Source organism: Cricetulus griseus (genome assembly GCF_003668045.3).
Source record: "Cricetulus griseus strain 17A/GY chromosome 1 unlocalized genomic scaffold, alternate assembly CriGri-PICRH-1.0 chr1_0, whole genome shotgun sequence".
NCBI lineage: Eukaryota > Metazoa > Chordata > Mammalia > Rodentia > Cricetidae > Cricetulus > Cricetulus griseus.
This window is the reverse complement of record NW_023276806.1, coordinates 8977529-8983769: the sequence shown is the minus strand read 5'-3', so window position 1 is coordinate 8983769 and position 6241 is coordinate 8977529.

Here is a 6241-nt window from a genome sequence, read left to right as displayed (position 1 = left end):
TTATAAGTCAGACAGTTAAAATTGTATGATAGTTTTTCCAGTACAGTTGTACAGCAAATAAAAGCTGTTTAGTTCTGGAAAGTTCACCTCGGGGTATGAGTATCACAGAAAGTCATAAGATGTATTTAATATTCAAGCATAGTTACACATGCGATTACTCATCTGTGCCACTATATTATTTTTTAATTATAAAATTTAATGTTGTAAATTTGTCAGGTGCATGAAAGGTCAAGGAGAAACTTTGCTGGAAAGATCTAAATCACAAAATGTTGTAGTGAGAGAAGAAGTTAGAAGATTGATCCCCAAATTGACCAGCCTTTAATTCTCTGTTATGGCTGTGACAGTTTGTTGTCAAGAACAATCGAATCCTACGCCATTCCTAAAGGACTAATGACAACATTTTCACAATTCTCCCAGTGTTTTATCAAAAAAACAATATAGGTCTGTGATTTTTTTAAAGATGGATTTGAAGTAAACTCCAATGGTTTCATAAAACATTCCAAATATAAAGGAATTTATATTATTTGCTATTAATGAAAAAAATCAGTTCTTGAGAGACTGATTTTATGCAGATTCCTGAAAGTTCAAGCTATGGTTTACAATGAACAAATTTCATTAAATGTCTTCTAAGGAGAAATTGGAAATATTCTATCATTCATGGGATTCTTTGTCTAAGTATAATATAAAGAAAAATTAATAATGACAATTTAACAAAATGTTACCTATTAGTGACTACAGAAAATGTGTATGTGTATTTTCAACTTGTAAGGTTCATCATGACAAATTTCCAAAATGATGTCGGCCATCGGAATGACCTGATCTTTACTGTCCTTCCCATTATAGATTTCATTTTCCATGAATACTCGAGGTTGTTTTTTATTTAATTTTTACTGAAAATAGCTTCTTCTCTCATACAATACATTCTCACCCGTCTCCTGTCCCTCCAACCGTTCCAGCTTCCCCTGCCCTCTCTCTACCCGAGGTCTACTTTCTCTCTGTTTCCCTTCAGGTAAGAGCAGTTCTCCAGGAGCCAACAAAAAATGCAGCAAAACAGGACAGGGGAAGACAAGATGAAAGCCCCAATAACCTTATATAGAGGCTGGACAAGGAAACCCAATGGGGAAAAATGTCCTTAGAGCAGGCAAAACAGTTATAGTTATACCTGTTCACACTGTCAGTAAAACAAGAGCAACAAGATAACAATAGTGATAACATATACGTGTAGGACCTAGTGCAGACTTCTACAAGTCCCGTGTGCCTCTTCAGTGTCTGTTAGTCCATATGAGGCCAACTTAGTTAATTCAGTGGGCTGTGTTCTCCTGTACTCCGTGCCCAATAACAACTACATTCTTTCCCCTCTCTCTTTTGTGGTCTTCTCCTATCTCAGAGGGGAGGGTTCCAACGAAAACATCCAATTTAGACTCTTGCTCCTCATAATGTCTGGGTGTGTCTATGCACTTGCTCCCATCTGCTTCCAAAGAAAAGCCTTCTGATGATGACTGGACACGGGATCAATCTAAGAGCATATAAGAATATCATTAGTAATCAATTCTTTCACTTTTTTGGCTAGTTTTATTTACTTTATTCTTTTAAGATAAATAATTTCAGTAGCTAAACGTGTGTTCTCCCATCATAATGACTTAGTGACAATTACTTTTCACCTGCCATATTAAGATACAACTACATAGACTTTGAAAGATCATTGTCAGATTTTCTCATTAATTGATGTTTTTGCTAAAACCCATTTCAGTTTCCCAGACCTGAGAACATGATTTTATAATCGAAAGCTTTATGCTGTGTGCCAAATTTGTGTAGAGCAGTTTTCCTAATAAAATTCATGACTTGTACATTATTTTAAAAGTTGGCAATGACTCCACAGGGGTGCCTCAGTGTAGATGTAGAGTGTGGAAAGAGGTGGAGAATTGTTTTGACAACATTTAATGTCATCTGGAAGATAGCTTTCTGGATAAATTCCAAAAATTGCTGATGGGTGTTTTGTCATTTGCTTCGTTCTTCTAGAAGTTATTATTAAAAAACTATAAACATACCAATCGCAGACCCTCAACATAGAGTATTGTTAGACTTGATTACAGTAAATGTAGTCTTAGAGGTCTCAAAAAATTCAGATATGTCCTTATGTTTTGTGATCTTTTTGTTCTACATGTTGACTACTGTAAAGAAGAAATGTCATCTAATATAGAAATTATAAATTAGTGAATTTTGATTTTAAAAAATATAACTTTAAATTTTCTCTTGCTAGGCATGGTTGCATATACTTTAAACATAGCACTTGGTTTTGGGGCATTCAGGGGCAGGTAGATTTCTTAGAGACTTATGTGAGTGTGATTTGCATAGGATTTTAGACCATTGCTGGACAATATAATAGACACTGTCTTAAAACAATAACAAAATTGTTACATTTATTTATTGAGGGGGTGAGGTTACCATGGCGTGCCTGAGTTAATCAGAGGACAATTTGTAAGAGTTAGTTCTTTCATTTGACTATGTATATACTGTGGATAGAAAGCAGATCATCAGACTTGGTGGAGAAGGTTCTATGAGGGAAGCTATCCTGTCTGCCCCAATAGATTGATTTCTAATGATTGATTACAACTGAAGTGTCAAACCTAGTAAATTACTTGAGTTATCTGTCATTCATTATCTATCATCTATCATCTCTCATCCATCTATATTTTTATCAATCCCTATCTTGAAAATCTTAGAATGTAGCCATAATAAAAGGTCTTACACACACACACACACACACACACACACACACACACACACACACACACACACAATTCTCCTTAGCAAACCTCAAAGAACTCCATACCTAATTAGGTCACCTGGCAAAAAGAATTAGCCAGAAAATGGTAGAGGTATAATCAGAAGTACAAATGAAAAGAAGTGATTTTATTTATCTGCAAATTTAAAAACAATACTTTTGCATATCAATTTACCCATTCATCTGACAAATTTTCTTTGGGCTTACTATAAATCAAACAGATAAGAAGATCACTAAAGTAAGGATACAGGCCTAGGCCTCTGTCATTGTGCAGGTCAGAATTCTGATGCACAGTTATTAGGGATGAGAGGTGAAGTTCATCCAGCAGCATTCCAGGGAGTGGAAAGAATATGATCAAATTATATTGTGGGAAAGCTATAATTAAATAATACTAATACTTTTTTAAACAATATATACTAATCCCAGCACGCCTCTCCTCAGTCTCTGCACGAAGGCTTTCAGGGCTGCATTTACGGAGTAATTGCACTCCACTGACAGCATCATGAGTATACTATCTCCAAAACTCAATTCAGTTTAGTCTCTAGCTCAGCCTTTAGTGCCTTACATTTGATGCAGAGAGAAATCCCTGCTCCTACATAATGGCTTACAGGCTGCAGTGGTGGTGGCTGCTCTAGGATTTTCTTCAACTCTGCTTCATTCATTGCACACGGAAGTCACTTCACATCTAGCTACTCACAGGGAGCTGATCATCTTCTGCTTCAGGTTTTCTTTTGCAGCCTTTCACTTTGGAGTTCTTTGCTTTTAGATATCTTCCATTCTTTATTTTACCTATTGTTCTTAGTAGCTTTCAGTGTATTGAGGAACATTATACCTTTCAGCGTTTAATGCTATTTGATCTCTTCTGAGATGCTAGCTCCATTCAACCATAAGAGTTCTCTGCACTATGGAGTTTCCCTTATCAAAATTACTGACTGCACTCAATACGAATCTAATGAGTATTGGTAGACATAATGAGCAAATAAATGAAAACAAAAACTCACAAACAACCATCTTTCTAGCCACTGAACTACTTTATTTGCATTATTAAAATATTTAACAATAAAAGTGATCCTATTTATTTAACAAATCTTTTATTGTTTCCATTAACCCATATTAATTTCCATTCTTTTTCTATATGATCAAAACAGCCATGTACTATATCGGGTTTAAATCATAGTCTTCTGTCTTTTAAGATAAATTTTGGAAAGTAGGATTTTTTGGAAAAATTATGTAATTGTCTATCTCATATCAATAATATGAAAAAACAGATTATATCAAATGATTGCATACATTCAAAATGAAATGATATTCAATAAGAAGGTCAACTCCATATTTACCTGCAAATTTCACCTCAACCTGCTTTGGGATCATCTCCCTGCTTTTAGTCTTGCTTTGTGTTGAATTCAGTCTTTTTAAGCTTTCTCCAGGAAAAAAAATTCCTACAATTTGTTCAGGTAAGAAACACAAACATGAGTTTTAATGTGTATAATGTATGAGTCTCAGAAAAAAAGTTTTAAATCTCACTGCTAAAAATCCAATAACTTTAAGAATCCAAAGAGGAAACGTAAATAAGCCACCCAGTGTGATCCATTCACTACTGTTTGACTGGAAGGTGGATTAAAATCCTAAATTATTGCAGAGGTTATCCAAGTTAATGAAAAAAAAAGACTCATACCTCAGAGCTGAGAGCAATCAAAGCTCTCCTGTCAGCAGCACTCTTTCCTATGGAGCTAATCTATGCAAGGAGTGCTTATCATTTAAGCAGTTCTACCGAAAAGCCTAGGATGGCATTATGTTGCCAAAAGAAAGAACTTCTGACAGTTAATTCAGAAGGAAAAGGAAAGAGTGAAGGAGGCTATTCATATTTTGCTCACATTTTAAACTAAAGAGAAAGTAAAGAGAACTTTCCAAATTTGACATCAACCCTACCCCCATTTTCCTTTAAAACACTGCTTTAGTTTAGAAAGAATTTGAAATTGACATTTAAATGGTGGTGGGGCAAATCTTTTTCTCTACCATGCAAGATGGTCTCTGGAAATGTACAATTACGCTGTCATCCTCAGCACTCCACATTGGACAGAGTTTAATTATTAATGTGTTTCCCTCAGAGAATGACTCGATCATGTCACAACTCTAGACAAATACAGCAATGCAAAATCATAAAATATTCACTTGAATACTGCTGAAGTGACAGGAAGTTAATTCTATGAACACTTTTGATATTACCAGAAAATTAGTTTCAAATGCACAAGACTGAAATAAATGTGCTCATAATTTGCTCAAGGGTAACGCTCATCTTGCAATCAGTTGGTGTCTTTTTATAAATGTTACAAGTATTCAACATGGCTTTATGATAAAGAAGACAGTTAATGTAATGTATTATTTGTAGACAATGTTTTACTTGTAAACAGCAGGGAGTGAAGAATAGCTCTCTCAGAAATATTTAAACTCCAGTAATGTTCTGCTATTTATCATTTTGTTGAATGAATAAGTACTATCAAAAATAAAAAAAAAATTGTTCTCTAAAGATTTAAAATCTTAGGGAATAGTAACAAGATTTTAAACTTTTCATTTTAGATAACTGCTCTCTCATATCTAAAAAGTGAGAAGCAATGATTAATATCTTAAGATGATTTGTTGGCTGACATTGAACAGATATGAAGTTTTATGATTTTTAGAAACTAAATGATGTCCTCAATAAAATTTACTCTCTGTTCTATTTTAGCCCAAAGATGTTAATATGCTACAGGATCTAATTGTTTGTATACTTATTCTCAAACTGTATCAACTAAAAGATCAACAAAGGTCAACAATTCTAACATTAATCATTACTAAATATATTATACAAGAGCTTTGCATATAAATTATTCAGTACATAAGCAAACATATAGAAAATTAATAAATAACAGTAAGTCTCATTTAAACATCTATAAAAATTAAATTAGTGAATATATGGTAAATGTTCATCACAATGTAAAATACTTGCAAAAGGTATTCTTAGTGGATTTCTGTGAAAGTTGTCATTATTACCCCAGGAGATTTTTGATCTTCTAACTTAGATAAGCTTTAAATGGCCAAATTTGCTGTGAATTTATAGCTAATAAGACATTTTTTTCTTGTGAGTGTAACACTGTGACCCTCTTGGAGACGAATCATTTTTAATAGTAATTTTTAGAGAATGACCGTTGCACAAATGTCACGTTCTTTATATCATCATGAGTTTGAACTTCTCTTTCTGATGAAAACCTTCAACTTAAGTTGGCCATAGTCTGTCTTTATTTTTAGACATCAAAGATGTTTAATTCACACAATTCCATACAAGAAAAGATTTGTGTCAGTGTCCTACTCTTTTGATTCTGTCGTTTTAATAACTAAAATTTGATGTATTGCAATGTTCAGACCTTCTTAACCAAGCACATATTTATTAGACATGTTGATTCAATATAAGAAAATTAA